Source organism: Lissotriton helveticus, chromosome 10, assembly GCF_964261635.1.
Source record: "Lissotriton helveticus chromosome 10, aLisHel1.1, whole genome shotgun sequence".
Lineage (NCBI taxonomy): Eukaryota > Metazoa > Chordata > Amphibia > Caudata > Salamandridae > Lissotriton > Lissotriton helveticus.
Genome location: NC_136071.1, coordinates 1,092,566,323 through 1,092,580,843, shown reverse-complemented (window position 1 = coordinate 1,092,580,843; position 14,521 = coordinate 1,092,566,323).

Here is a 14,521-nt window from a genome sequence, read left to right as displayed (position 1 = left end):
TTGGGACTTTGAAAGTATAAACAATATGATGTCTGACTTAGTGATGTCTGCTAAATTTACAAAACATGATTATTTGCAAGGTTCTACAAATTATGATAGTATGTATTGCTATAACCATTATGGTAACCATTTCTTGCATAAATCTGCACAATCTAGAAATGTTTTAAATTATAATCAATGGGAACATTGTGCTACACCTCCAAAAGGGAGCTCTAGAACCGTTTATGACAAATATTCATATTTTTCAGGTTTTAACTTAACTAATGCTGAAACATTTTATTACAAATTGTCAAACAAGACAGGGATGAAAACCATGATAACCAACACAAAATTGATATATTCAGATTCATTCTTTGAGAAAATGAATACATTTGGATTTGATTATTGGGACAAAAATGTTGATTTGAAAAGTGTTTGGGGTACAAAAGAATGGCAAGTACAGGGTATAGAAGCTTTGTTTAGAGCCTGCATGATCCCAGAACAAATGATATTTTTAAATGACACTGTTCAACAAACCACCTGTCTTGGCTTAGCCAAAATCAAAGATTTAAATAACCCATCTATTCCAAAGCCAACAATGTTTAGCAATAGCTCTGAAACAGATGAAGAAATAGACATAAACCATATACTTAACCAAAACAGAACACATCCTGATTGGAAACAATGGTTGATCTGGCCCACAGATACAAATAACTGTCAAGATAGATTCCTGAATAAAACACAGGGTTTCAAAATGACCAGGCCAGACCCTAGATATCCCCAAAGACATCACCCAGGGATAATAACAACCTACAGTGTGGGCAAATTATGCCTTCAATGGCTACAGACTTCCACACTGCCTGAAATTAAGCAACACCTAACTTTACTTACTGATGGTGCTGACTTGCGTGATTTCATAATGGGACCACGCAAACAGCGTCAAAAGCGTTTCATAGCAGCCTCTGTATATGCAGCATACAATGAGGCCTGGAAGGTTACTCAAATTGAAACAGCAGAAAGAATACGGGAAATTGACCGTATTAATTTGGAAAAATCACTTTCTGTAGTGGACAATGGGTTAATGACTCTGTCCTCCAGAATTTTTTCATTGGACAGCATTGTGTCTTCAGCAATCGATATATTATCGCAAGACTTACTGTTATTACAACATGGTCAGTCACAATTGCGTTCCATTGTACAGCTTGGCTGGACGTTACAAAATCTGCGTTCAGGCTATGTGCCTTGGCGTTTAATCAACACAACGTCACTATTCCAAATCTTTAACCTTACTGATAGACAAATCGGTATGGCGCAGAAGGGTGCTGATTATACAATCTTGAGCATTGAAAAACTAGAAAGATTACCGATGACAATGTCAGAACGACCTGTCAGTGAATGGATAATCCACGGAATCATAAATATTCCAATCTCAACCTTCAGGTTTCAATACTGCCAAAAATATATACAGGCTGGCATGTACGAGAAATTGGGAAAGGGGTACCTTAAAACAACTTGGAACCTGCCCTATTCACATGCATGTGTCAGTAATAAAGGACAGAAAGTGTTTCTTATTGGCTAACAATTGTGCTATGTCACTAAGCGGCACGCTTCTGTGTAACGGAATTAGTTTGCACGGAGCCTGTGAAGGGAATTCATACAACCTTTCATGTCACCAGCAAGGCGCACCTGCAACTGAAATAGAACCATTCTTTCAAAGACTCTATAATGGGAGTTACATTCTTATTGTAGACCGCAGATGTTGTAGTCTTATGCCCGGGACTCCTTATCTCGTCACCACGACGGCGAAGGTCAAGTGCTGTGGACGTTCTTTGTTCCCCAGCTCCTTACCAGACAGGGAGGCAAGGGCATGGCCCGGTTTGAAAATTACTTCTATTCGAATAGATACTTTAAGCAGAATGAAAACAGTGCTTCTACAGACGCCTACAAGGCTCACGTCATCAAAAGAAACATATGATCTACAAGTCGCAAGGACGACTGCAGAGATACATACATTATTATCGACTAATTCCCCCGTACATTTTGCGGAAATCCTGAGCGAAATCTTAAATATTTCTGATACCACTGGGGTCTCAAAGGTATTTAAGACAGTATTTTCGATGGCATTAACACCATTCAAAGCCATACTGGGTATTTTTCCAGATTTCGTCCATTCGATTTTTGGCGGACTTCCCCTGATCCTGGGACTAATTGCAGGAATCCTATTCCTAGTCCTTATTTTTCGTTATGGCAACCCATGTCACAGATCAAACTCTCGCGACAATGGAAGATACGATCCTAGCCATTGGATACCGGGACCGGATATCAAAAATCCTGGGACTCTCCCGGCTTAGAGACCTAAACATGACTTGGTTTCTATCATTTCGACCAATGTGGCAAAGGTGTGTTTTACCTGTACTAAGGTGTCTGCTATGCGGAGAAGAATGCGTGTTAGACACCTGTCTGACGCTACAATCGGATGCGCCAGTGGATGCAGATACACTGTTGGTTCCTACCAAGGTTCACGCACTGTGCTGCCCTCAAAGGCTGCCAATTCTGATGACGGCATTCCTGGAATCTTCACCACTACGATTGAAGAGTAGTGAAGTTCAAGATGAAAGCAACATCGAACAGGTACGACCTTCTGTCAGCAATGCAAATCAGAATGTCAATGGAGACAATCATGCGCATGAATGCATGGTTACCCCTATTTCCGACTTAGTGGAACTTTCCCATGAAGCTGTTGACAGTTTTTTCGAAAGCCTGAATGATATGATGTTCTCTCCGGAACAGAAATAGAGACTTTTGAGTAAACTCGCACACGGCGTTCCCTGAATTCGGCCTTCAACCTTTAAAAATAAAGTCACATGAACAATTACAATCCAGTTCACGGACAGCAATTTTTTTCAGCAAGCCCATAAAATATTTTTCTATATATTTTTTCCCCGGGACACTGATCTTCTGCTCAAAGTAAGAAACTATTCCTAGAGAACTAAGATTTCTATTTTTAGATACTTTACATAGACTTTAGCTGCCCGCTGGTATGTTCACAAATATTTTATTATGTGATGAAATGGTCTCGACTTTCCTTTCTGTATAGCTATATTAAGAGCCATTTCATGTGTATTTCTCATATACCAAAAAGCAATAATGCATTACAATGCGTGTTTACTTTTGCATTTAATTCATAGCTTAAGTGCATACAATATATATGACTGCAATTTTTTCAGTATATTTGAAAATTTCGAAATGCATTTATGTATTTTGGGGTGGTAAGGTATACACTATACTCTATAGTATGTTGTACTATGTTATACTATGCATAGATTAGTAGATATGACCATAGTTAGCGTGGAGTGGGTGTCGTGTATTTCTATAGGTTCTGAATCGATCCCCCTATTCCTGACCCTATTCTGGTTAAACTACCTAGCTAGTTAACTAACAGTCAGCCCATGAGGCAAGAAAACCCCCATGATGCAGATACCGTTATCTGACGCAGTCACACTACGGCACAGGAACGTGTTATCTGATTAGGTCATAACGCTTGAGATCTAATTAGACAAGCGACATTCCTCCAGCCCCTGATAAGGCATACGACGTTCTCATAACAAATCAAACCTATGACAACCTGGAAAATCCGTGCGGCCATTGTTTTGATTTCACAGAGAACTTTTGCAAAAGAATGTGCTAACGAGCAAGTCGTATGACATCTTTATTGACGTACCTATGTCCATCCTTACGTCAATCTCGGCACCTTTAAGGTATAAATATTGCCGACCTTGCCCTATGCAAACACACGCGTGGTGACAAGACGGAGCAGCCATACTTGCCGAAGCCGAGAGCAGAAGCAGACCCCGCTGGCAGCAGCCCCGCCTTCCTGACGCGCTGAGAGACGCGCTGCTATCTCAAGCCGAGAGACCCAGCACCAGCGCTTCTGGGCAGCCCTCGCAGGCAGCCTGGAATATCGAGAGCAGAGAAAGAGATACCATTCCTCATCCATCCTAAATTCCAGGTACAGAACTGAATAACCCCTCACAGAGAATTCTTTAGTTATTCACTTGGCAAAAACAAACTTAACTTAAACTGTAACTTTCTATTCCCGCCCACGCATTAGACTTAGGTCAGGTACACGGGGTAGGCGTATTTAGAAACACCAGTTGAGTACGTTTAGTCAAATGTATATGTGTATGTAAATATCTTTTAATCATTTTAAAACATCATATGGCTCAGAAACCATATCAATGTTTTTACAGTATTATTTTATACTATTGCTTTTAATGTATGCACTTTACTTAACTATAAGTATTGCAATAATATCGATCCATTTCTCTTGTACGAGAAAAGAGACTGATCAATAAATAACACCTTTTATTGAACACGCCCGTCTCTTCCTTTTCTCTACATTCTGATGAGACTAAGAATGCACGTACTGACTGAGTAAAATAATTGCCTTGTGCTCACACGACTCTTGAGATTGACTCTTGATTAGGGGAGAGCAAAGTTGTCATGTTCTATGGTTGTCAGAAACTAAATCCCTTCTTGTCTAATCAGGGGAGTTAATCCTTCCTTGAACATTCGAGAAAGTTTCTAGCGAACTCTGAGCTTAGCTGGCAAACCCAAAAATTAAGTCTAGTATCGACAGTAGTAGACCTAGTTAACGTCTGGCCTAGGCCTTTACTGCTGTAGGTACTATTCCAATGCGCAGAGCCTATTGGGAAAATAGGAGCTACACTACACCGCCATCGAGTCATCTCCCGCATCTCCCAGGGACTTACTCGCACCGCCGGGGGATCCCTTAGGATGAGTGTATCGGTCCATAACATTCGATTGTACAGTACCCCCACGGTGGACGGACTTGGTCTTTCGCTTCTCGATCTCCGGTTTGCCGGCCATCTTGGAAGCTGCGCCCCCGAGGGGTCCTCGAGACCTGGTGAAAATGGCTCCGTTCAGTTCACCCAAAGGGGTACGCTAGAAGAACAGGTTACAACTTGCCGTACGACGACCAGTGACTTTAGATCACGATACTGGAGCGAAGTTGCGGAGTTGATTACGCCATGGGTAGCAGGAGCGAGACCGAGGCGGGAGAGGGTCCAAGGCCAAAAGCGAAACCGAAAGCTAAGACCTGGGTAGATAGCAGGATCAGGCAGGCCGATGTTGTTCAATTACTGCCCGGGCAGGCCATTGACTCGAGCCTGGGGCAGTTCCGTGGAGCAGGCCACAAAAGTTCAGAGTATCGTAAGATCGGTTCCCGGAGTCCAAACCGATTTCTGGAAACAGCTATTATATCAGCTGGGTTGCATCTTCAATAACCCGTCGTCATAACCAGGATAGTATTCAGGATAAGTGCAGGAGGTGGCGAAGGTCCAGGAGCCCTGTGCTCACGCGGCCATCACGGTTGCGCGCGAAGTTCCTCCTCTGGTTCGGCCATTTTGATTCTTAGTGAGGACCTCTTTTGTTTCTGATCTAGGGGTGTTGGTAGCAAGTCCTTTATTTGTTTCTGCTTTAGGGGTGAAGACCTCTTTCTATTGCCCTTCAATAGATCGGACTAGCTGGCTCAGCCATTTTGATTCCTAGTAGGAAGCAGGCGCAAAATTAAACACTGCTAAAGAATATTAGGCACAAATATGAGACATAGTTATTAGGATTAGAGAATTCCAGCACGCAGCCCCACAGTAGGGGAAAACGCTCCTAGTGCTACTAGAGTGGACGACATCTTAGGGTCAGGCAGCTTGAGAAACTAGTGCAGCCTGAGCATTAAGAACATGGTAGGCTGCAGTTGAGATGGAGAACCTTGGGGATGAGAAGAGAAGTCAAAAGGCATTTTAGTAGCGGGCACTCACAAAGCACTCATTACATTGCTGCTTGAGTGGACTCCATCTTAGGGTCAGGCAGCTTAAAACTATTGCGAGCCTAAGCATTAAGAACATAAAGCAGAATGCACCAGAAATGGAGTACCTTAGTGATGAGAAGAGAAGTCAAATGGCATAACAGTAGCGGGCACTCAGGAAAACACTCCGTTATATTGCTGCTTTCTCTGTAAACGTCGTTGTAGAAATTGTTCTTCAACCGCTCTGAGGGAACACAGGCGGCAGTTGTGCTTCTACCATGACTCGGTCGGGTGATGAAGGCCCTACCACGACTCGGTCGAATAATGAAGGCACTACCATCGACTTGGTCAGACGATGAAGGCACTCACATGCCCAGCGCTCCATGAAGGACGCGAGCCCAATGCTCCGATCAGTATGCGATCCCTGAAAATCAGGGCAGCATGGACCCTCGAGCCAGCAGCAGCTCCTTGGTTCTCGGCAGCAGGGGGGCTCTCCTTTTCATGCCCAGGGATTGCCGCCGCAACAAGCCGGGTGAGGTAAGCGGCAGGGAGGAGAGTCACCCAGCAGCTCCGGTAACAGCAACAGCCCAGTCTCGACAACAGTGGTCGGTCTCTGAAACCCCGGACGGCACGGACCCACACTCCGGCAGCAGCTTCGGGGTCTCGGCAGCGGGGTTGGTGGGAGGTGGGGAGCTCTCCCTTTCTTGCCCAAGGAGATTCACTTTGCGACTCGGAAACAGCATCAGCCAGATTCTGGAGGTTCCGACTCTGCTCATGAGTCTGCGGCAGTAACTGGGGAGCAACTTTACTGTAGAAAGGCCATTCAGTAAGCTTTTTGAAGGGACAAAAATGGAGCGTTATATTGCAGATGGTCCACCAGATGCTGGGGTGTCGAGTAGAAGGGTGGCTGGGGGAGATATACAGGGATATTCACACAAGAGTGATCCCCAGCCCGGAGCTTCTCAGATGAGCTCAACCACAGCAGCCATTTTTATTTTGATGTGATCATATTTCTTCAGACCCTGGGCAAGACAATCTGTGGCTTGTAGGGTGCCCCTAAGGGTCGTGATTATGGACTCTGAGAGGCCTTGGAGTAGGACATTACCACAAGCCAGATGGGAAGAGTACAAGGGCCTGAACAACAGCTCTGAAGCTGCTTTCTGGAATAAACAGTTTTTCTTTAGAAAAGAGAGGTGAAGGTTGTCCTTGTACTTTAACAGTGCATTCCCTAAGAGTGGAGTGAGATTGGTGTCCAGAATGAATCCAAGTGACTATGCATTCAGTGGCAGTTTAGGTTAGAAGCTGTCCAGGTTCATGTCGTTAAGCAAGGTTCTTACTGAATTCCTGGTTGTTGCTTTTGCAAAATAACATACATTCTGCCTTTGTTAGGTTGAGCTTCAGGTAAGTTCTGTACATCCAGTTTTGGATGATGTGCACTCAGTGTCTGACTCATTGCATGCCTGAAGCAGTGTAGACTTTCAAGTAAAAGTGTTTTACGAATGTATGATGATACCACGCATACCATCACAACACAGTATTTTACATTGCGGTTTTGACAACGCAACTCGTTACATCGACTCCCAAGTAGCTGCAGGTAAAGGTTGAAGATGTTAGGAGACCCCCATGGAACCCAGGGGGACTCCACAGGTGACAGGTATCTCTTGTGACCAGGAAATGCCCATGTGAACAAACTGGTGTCGGTTAGAAAAGTAGGAGGAGAACCAGTGAAGGACATTGTTGGTGAATCCCATTTGAAACTCCAGGGTGCGTATGAGCGTGGGATGGTTGAGTGTGTCGCAGACAGTTGAAGGTCCAGCAATATCAGAATGCAAGGGTCATCTTCATCTGTGGTCCAGATGGCATCACTTATGATGTAAGGTAGTGGTCTTCATGCTGCAGTGGGATCTAAAGTCAGACTGGTAGCCATGCAGGATATGGTTAGCACTGATGTAATCTTAGAGTTGAACATTGCTGATTTTCAATGATCTTGCAGATAAAAGGTAGGTAGTAGTGGGATGGTAGACATCATGGTCTAGTGTGGGTATCTTTGGGAGTGGGAGGATCTGGCCTGTCTTGAGCGCTTCTGAGAAAAAGCCTTGAGTGAGGTAGTGATTGAAAGTGGTAACTAGAAGCACGTCCCCAGAGAGAAATTTTATGAAGGACGATGATAACACTTCTTCATAGGAAGTGGCTTTTATGGAGTTAAGTCAGTGAGATGTGGGAGAGATAGGGCTTTAAAAGGCTGACAGCCTGACCTCATTGACAACCAGCGAGTCTTCTAGATGAGACGGGTTTATAACGATCTCGCCAGCAGGCACCGAAATGCCAGAGTGTCACGTCTCAAAACTGTGGATCTAGTGCTCATCAAAGACCGGTCCGAGGGGGGCAAGTTTAGGTTACCGTTTGAACGACTGCCATGGACTATCATCCACATGCATGGCACCAAGCTGACTGCACTGATAAAGAAATCACCTGGAACATATCCCAGTTTAAGTGTTTCCATTCCAGCCCTACTGCTGACCAGGATTCAGTGAAGCAGGCACACCCCTGCAGGATCCTGTTGACCCACGAGTGGGGAGACCATGCCTGTGATGACTCCTGACCTTGTAAGGGGAAACAGCCTTAACTACGCAACCGTTACAACGCATGCCATTACATCGCATGCCGTTGCAACAAAAAAGGTGTGCAGCAGTGGATAGAAGGTGTTGGATTTAACTCCAACAACTTCCCTACTGTTGTACACACTGGAGTTGGAATAGAAAATTAATCTATTCCAACTTCCAGCGCTCCCCGACAGAAATTGGGGTTAAAGGTTGGCGTTGCAACAGCATGCGATGTAATGGCATGCGTTGTAACATCACATATTCGCTTGTGAGTAGCAACCTTGGTGGTGGCAGCTTCCTGCGACCCATTCAGGGATTCTTGAGCAAGTGCATCCCAAACATATGCTGAGCAGGGACCCTCATACCAGGTATTGACTGCGCAGCAACCCAGTGCCCTCGACCCGGTTGCAAGATCATCTGGTGTGATGGATGGCACCCTAATACCAGGTAAACCAAGCTGTGTTATGTATGTGTGTCCAGATGATGTTTCACACTGTGTTACGTACTATGAATGGTTGTGTCCTAGTCACATGCAAAGTATTACTGGGGCACTCGCCCAATGTGTTTGTTTCATTATGCCTTGTTTTGTTTAAATAAAGGAGGAATGTTATGTCAAACCACTGAAGTAACTGGTGCAAGAGCATGTCACTATGGATCAGACAAAAAGGGGGTCATCGACAATTCGTGAGGGGGTGCTCCAGCCTAGCGAACTTTGAGGTTATCTAATGCTTCATAACATACTCCGGGTGCAGATGTGAAGAATGCTTTTGAACATCTTTGAAAATTCGGTGGGAGTAACAGTAAAATATAGGAATGTGGAAACAGAAGTCGTATATCAAATTATATTTTACACTTTTGTGTTCACACCAGTGGCCTTGACACTGAGGAAGAGATATAACACAGTTGGGATGACACGACCCAGAGGAATATTGGCATGCTATTTTTTTTAAAGTTCAACTGACTCAAGGGGAGAGGTGTGGCGCCGCGGCCAGGGCGACTGACGCTGGAATCTGGGGACCACGGTTCGATCCCCGGCTCCGGCGGCAGGTTAGCCCAGCACCATGTGACTCTGGGCAATAGCTCGCTTAATCTTCCCGACGGCCCCCCAGCGCCTAGAGACCCTTACGGGTGATTGTGCGCTTTACAAATGTGGACTTTACTTTAAATGGTTACCCGCCGTGCGGGCATATTTGTGTGGCCCTGTGGTCTCATGAGTGGTAGTTAATAAAGGCTGGGAAGGGCAGGCGAGTCAAGGAGATCACCCACGCTGGCAGCCATGCCAACTACAATCTCTGTCTGTGTGCCATTATTGTATGCCACCAGGGCCAGTATTTGCAATTGCAGCCTCACCACACTGAGTGCCCAACATAACAGGGACCTGAGGTAAGTAGTCGTACTCCTCACAGGTTGAAGATGATGGCAACTTTATTTTATCATTACGCGCCCACAACACAGCAAAACCATGTATAGCCCTCTTCTCCTAACATCCTGGCAGCAACTGACACACCGCTGAAGGACAGAACCTTAGAAACAATCTACATTCCACCTGCTCATCTTCAACACTCCTATATTCCTATCATGACAATGTCACATTACCACACCTTCCACCTCACACCAAAACTGATAACATTTTAGTTCAATACATGATCTTACATTTGCTTGGTACCCTTGTCTCCAGGGAACGAGATGAAGTCACCCTGCTTTACATTTCATTGGCAGTTGAGATTGGTAACTGAACATCAACAATGTGTCTTTTAACTACGTCCTGTGGTTGGAACCAAGTTTGCCAATCAGATTCTTTTTCTGCCTGTCTCTTATTCTTAATGATATTAGCTTGCATAGGAGAGGTTTAAACCAGCTGCCGTCTATTCCACCGCCATTTCCCTTCCAATAAAAAAGATCCTTTAGTGACTTTCACTATTTGGACTGGAACAGATCATTTTGAATCACCTTTTGGAACTCTTCTAGAGTTTTTCACTAAAACCCAATTTCTTACAGTAAAATGTCTCCCAAAGGAATGATGTCTTTGATCAGAATACTGTCTCATTTCCGCCTGTTTAATGCTACTGAGTGTGCAATGCTCTCACCAGACTGTGATGTATGTTCAGTGCCTGTCTTACTCATTAACCAACTTAGAAACAAACTTCTGTGAACCTTGCGACCTCTCAATAAAGTGAAGGGTGCCTCATCAATGGTGTTGTGGGGAGTAACGTTATAATTCCACACTTTGTCACACAAGAATGTACTCACATCCTGACCTGAAGAAAGTGCTGTCTGTATACCCTCTTTCAGAATTCTATTATCTCTCTCAATCAATCCATTTGAACTAGGTGAAGACAAAGCAACTGTGTGATGTCAATTTCATGACTTCTAAAAAATGTTTTTATGCTCTTTGACTCCAGGTGAGTTATGTTATCTGTTAGAACTTCTTTTAGTGACCCTTCTAACCTAAACACATTTTCCGAGAATGTGATGGTGGCATTAGTACTGGGTGATTCAATAAATGAATGGAAGTCTATTAAAACCACAAGATATTATATTTTGTAAGGTAATAAAGCAAATGGTCCAGAGAAATCCAACCAACTTTATCCCATGCACATGAAGGAAATGGAAGAGGCTGCAAATTAGCTTTTCTAGTTTTCCAATGTTTGTCAGAAATCAAACAAATCATTTATCAATTACATACTTCACATTCCTCTCTAAAGATGGTCACCAATATAATTGCTTAATTCTTTCACAAGTTTTAGAAATAACTGGATGTCCATGATGAGATATAGCAATTAAACCATATCTTAAAGCTTCAGGTGGAACAAATACTTTCCCATACATGGCCATTCCATTGACTACTAACAGTTCATCTGATATTGTACAAAATATTTTCAGCTCAGTGGGTAAACATCCCACTTTAGGCCATCCTTGCACAATGTACAGAGCAAATTTGGATACGTTCACATCAGACCAAGATGCCTCCGCCCACTTCTCTGATGCTATTACACCACCACACTCACTAATTGCATCCAAAACTGCAACCTCACATTCTGTGTTCTCAAGTATTTCACTCTCATCATCATCCAATGGCAATCGTGACAAGCAATCAGCTTAGACATTTTCACTCCCTGTCAGATGTTTAACCTCAAAATTGTGATATGGAAATTTGTATATCAGTCTAATCAATCTCGCGGATGAGTTATCAGACCCCTTACACCTGAGTATGTTCACAAGCGGCTTATTGCCATTAAACAGATCAAATTTGCATCCCAAGATGTATGCTTTACATTTTTGTACTGCCCATATGGCAGCCAAAGCATCTCTTTCTATAGTACTGTAGTGCTACTCTGATAGTTTAAGTGACCTGGATGTAAATTCAATGGTCTGCTTTTTCCCACTAACCTACTGGCTCAAAACTGCTCCAAGACCAGTTAAACTGGCATCAACAGTGATTATGCATTTACACTCCACTCTGAAAGGTTTCAAAGCAGGACCCTCAACTATGATCCGTTTTACCTCACTGAACACTTCCTCCAACTCTTCAGTCCAAGCAAACTTCACTTTTTTTCTCAAAAGCATTCTAAATGGTTCCACCTTATGAGAGTACTCCCGAACAAATCGAGCATAGTACTTAGCAAGACCGAGAAATGGCCTTAGGCCATCCCTGCTGTTGGGTGAGTTGGCTTCTTTAAGTGATAACTTGGGTGTTATGCTTGTTGACAATATGGTATGACCCAAATATTCCTATTTTTATACACCAAATTGACACTTGCTCTGTCTAATTGTCATACCAGTTTTCAATAAGATGCTCAACACTTCAACCAAAATGCCATTATGGGTCTTTATGTCTTTCGCAAATATAAGGATGTCATCCTGATAAGCTTGTACCCCCTGCATATCACCAAACAATGTATCCATAAGCTTTTGGAATATGCTTGCCGCTGACACCAACCCAAACAGAAGCCTGTAATATACAAAGGCCCCAAATGGTGTAACAAATGAGGTGAGTCCCTTGAAGCTGGCGTCAGGGCAACCTGGTGATATGCAGAACGTAAATCTATCAGGGAAAAAACAGCCTCAACTAAATTTGCTAACAGATCTTGAATCTTAGGTATAGGATGACAATCAATCGTAATATTTTTGTTTAACTTGCGTAAGTCAGCAAATAATCTCAATTCCCCTGGTTTTTTTAGCGACAACTATGTGGAAAACCCATTGGGAGGATTCAATGGGTTTAATGATACCTTAAGAACGCAAGTCTTGAAGAGTCTTTTTTAAATCCTCTCTTATGCTAAGAGTTACCCTACCTACCCTGTGTACAACTGGATGAGCATTTTGTTTAAGCTTAATGTGGTGCTCAAAACCTTTAACAAAACCCACTTTCTCCTGGAAAATCCACAAACTCTCTGAGAATAAATTCAATGTCTTGGAGTACAGTCTCTACACTATCTGCTTGTTAATGAATACTATTGTCATTGCACTGTCCCACTCTTGCAGGATCTTCGGAGCCAGGCACCAGATACAAATTCATTTTAGCTGAATCCTTTCACTCAGTTATATTCTTCCCTTTACCGCAGCGTAGACTTTAGTGAACATAAATCTATCCAAGCATTTCACCTTGGTATGAAAGTAGCCAACCATATCGATGTCCTTTTCACCAAAAGCCTTGGAATTCACGTCGGTGGGAATAAGCTTTACGTCGTTACCACAGCCATCCAAAAATGTGGAATCTCTCAATATAGGTACGGGCGAACCTGAGTCTGCCATAGCTTGCAAGTTAAAATCAGCAATTTTGGCTTCTATCACAGGTCCCTTCATAGGTTCAGAATCTATAACGGAATGCCACTCTACCATTAAAAGTAAGCCTGGCCGGTGAACTCCGCTACGCTTGCGGAGTTTGTGGAGTTTTCCGCATTCCGCGTTATGTGGAGCTTGCTGAGTGCCGCATGAGTTTTTTTTCTCACTCGCGCTCATCAACATCAAGTTGGCGAGCGCATGCAAGGGAAATCAACCTTCCAGCAAAATTTCTCAAAGTGGGCAGTTGGATTTCTCAGTGCGAGTGGCCACGTATGCTCGTGACCACTCGTGTTGAGAAACCGTCTGTTCGTTGAGAAAACTGCCACTCAAGTAGAAAAGCTACTCGAGCGGCAGAAAGGAAGCTGTAATATCGGCCCCTGGTAATAAAAGCAGCAGTGCTGGGGGCCGGTTTTGTTTAGCAGTAGTGCTTCAAGCTCATCTCCCCCTAGGGGCCGGGGCCATTCCAATACAATTGCAGAGCTGCTTTGGGTTCCCAGCAGCAGCTGTTTCCTCAACCTTGCACAGAGAGTCCAATTGACACGTCTTCCCACTGGACCTTGCTCCCTTTAGCGCGCTCCTCTTCTTCACAGGGCACACTGGTCTTGGCAAGCATGCAGGCAGGCGCTGGTGCTCCAGGCTCCAGGGCAGATGGTGTTGGATTCCCTAGGTGATGTCCCCTCAATCAGCAGGGAGACCAGCAGACCTTGGCCCCCAGTCCTGGTCACAGCCAGACGCCTTGCAGAACTTCCCTTCCTCACACAGCCCGTCTGTCTGCTTGGCAGATGACCATTTTTGGGGTCTCAACCTCCCCTTCTTATAGTCCATTTTCAGACACCAAATGTGATTTATGGTCTGAGGGGTATACTTTCAAGAAATAGCGCTCCGATCTCATGCCACAGCGGAGCACCAAACTTTTTACCACCGAGGTACGACAGTTCCTAATGCCATGTTAGAGTCATATTTACGATACGTGGCGTTAGGAAGAGGCCGGCGCCAGAAAAACAGACACGGATGTGTGCACCGAGTCGGTAAAAAAATGCATGCTAATGTAGAAAACCAACGTTCAGTCAATTAGCGGCCAGAAAACTAGACGCTAGCCGTCCTAGGGTCACTTTTGTGCACCTAGATGGAAAAAAAATACAGAAATGCTGCTACGTGAAAAAAAGTTACACTTACCTGAAATCAGCAATGGAGCAGCCGGAGTGAGAATTGGCCAGGACGACAACTCCAGGAACGCCACTACCAGCCGGGATGTCCAGCCAGAGTCCCAGGGTAAGAGGAAGTGCAAGTTCAGTGAGGAGGGAGTATCAGAGCACCAACACCAAGTCTT